The following is a 2,140-nucleotide window of genomic DNA, read 5'->3' as shown; positions in this document are numbered from 1 at the left end:
TGCAACTGATCAAATAAATCATTGATACGAAGCAAAGGGTATTTGTTCTTTACTGTAGCCTTGTTCAGTTGCCGGTAGTCAATGCAGAGTCTCATTGAACCGTCTTTCTTTCTGACAAATAATACTGGAGCACCCCAAGGAGAAACACTCGGTCTGATGTAACCCTTGGCCAGTAAATCTTCCAACTGATCTTTTAACTCTTTCAATTCAATCGGTGCCATTCTGTATGGAGCTCTAGAANTAGGTTTGCCTCCAGTCCGGGAGATAGATTTCAGCATTGACTTAGTACCAGGTACTTTTCCTATTTCTAGAGCTCCATACAGAATGGCACCGATTGAATTGAAAGAGTNGTCTGCCAATGTAGGGCTCGATTTCATTACATCTACTGAATACACAAGGAATCCCTCTGCTCCTTTATGTAATAATCGAGTCATAGATAACGCAGCTATCAAAGGAATTCTAGCTCTAGAACCCTTACCGTAGAATTTCCACTCATCAGCCATTTCAGGTCTGAATCTCACAATCTTCTAGAAACAATCTACGGTAGCTCTGTATTTGGTCAGCATATCAATACCAATAATGCAATCAAAATCAGACAACCCAAGTACAATACACTCTACCTCAATCTCATTCCTATCATACTGCAGTATACAATGTTTAACAGCATTCACTGATATAAGACCTCTCCCCAACGGTGAAGAGATAGATACTACAGTAGATAATGACTCAACAGGCAAAGCATGTATCAATGCAAATCGTTCAAAAATAAACGTATGGGAGGCACCCGTATCAATCAATACATAAGAAGGATAACCACAAAGCGAACAGTTACCTGCAACAACATCACCTGGTGCTTCCTGAGCCTGTTTTTCAGTCAAAGCAAACACTCTGGCCTGCTGTCTCGGAGGCTGGCTAACTGTATGGCTTCCTCTTGGCCTCGGCTGTGACTGAGTACGAGATGGCTGGAATGAGTGAACAACAGATGCTCGTCTATCAGGCTGTGCCACTGATCCTGATGATTCTACTCCCTGGGATCTTTGGGAACCTCGTTGTGGACAGACTCTGGCAAAATGTCCCTGCTGTTTGCAGATGTTGCAACTACCAAATACTCCTAGGCATTGTTCTGTGGGATGTCTCCCTCCGCAAGTTCTGCAATAGACCCCTGTATTGCTTTGGCTCTGTTGTGAACCACTGGAGCTAGATGAACTACTGCTAGACTTCTTAAATTGTTTCCCTCTAGCCTTTAAATAATCTTTCTTCCCACCACTGGTGCTACTACAACCCTCAAATCTGGGAGAGGGTTGCTGAAACTGAGTAGCAGATGGCTGCTATGGTCTTGGTACTGGGGCAACATACGAAGCTCCTTTCTGCCTAATCAGGCCCGCTTCAGCTCTCTTTGCTCTATTCAAAGCATCGGCAAAGGTATTTGGTCTCCCAGTGTTCACCAATGTAAAGATCCCAGGATTCAGCCCATTAATGAACTGATCAGCAACAGCTTCGTCATTCTCAGCAACTTGTGGAGCGAATCGCAACAAGGTAGAGAATTTGGCCACATATTCCTCTATGTTCAGTTGATCTTGTCTCAAATTAGCAAACTTTGCTCCCTTGTCTTTCCTGTACGATACTGGGAAAAATCTTTGATAGAATTCAGTCTTAAATATTTTCCATGTAATAACTGTACCTAAATGCTCCAATGCCCTCTTTGTTGTGAGCCACCAATTCTTTGCCACATCATGCAACTGGTGCCCAATGAGTCTAACTCTTCGTTCATCTGTATAATCCAATGAATCAAATAACATCTCGATGTCATCCAACCAACTCTCACAATCACCAGATGTCTCAGTTCCTTTCAGAGTCGGTGGTTTGAATGACTGAAATCTCTTCAGCAGTGTTTCCATCGGTGTCGCTGTCACATCCATCGGATTAGGCGAGATACTACCCTGTTCGGGGATTCTTCGAGGAGGCATATCTGATTATCAAAAGGGTTAGCTATCATATTTGACAAATATGCCTCAGTCCCCTTCTGATCATCTTACCTCTGATCAAGAATCGTTTCTGATTCATTTCTCAAATAATACAGGTTACCAATCAAATCAGATAATCAGGTAAATATGTATTAAAGCAGGAAAACATCATAACA

The sequence above is a fragment of the Primulina huaijiensis genome, chromosome 12 (assembly GCF_012295235.1).
Source record: "Primulina huaijiensis isolate GDHJ02 chromosome 12, ASM1229523v2, whole genome shotgun sequence".
NCBI classification, from domain to species: domain Eukaryota; kingdom Viridiplantae; phylum Streptophyta; class Magnoliopsida; order Lamiales; family Gesneriaceae; genus Primulina; species Primulina huaijiensis.
The sequence above is the reverse complement of the archived record's forward strand: the minus strand, read 5'-3'. Positions refer to the sequence as shown.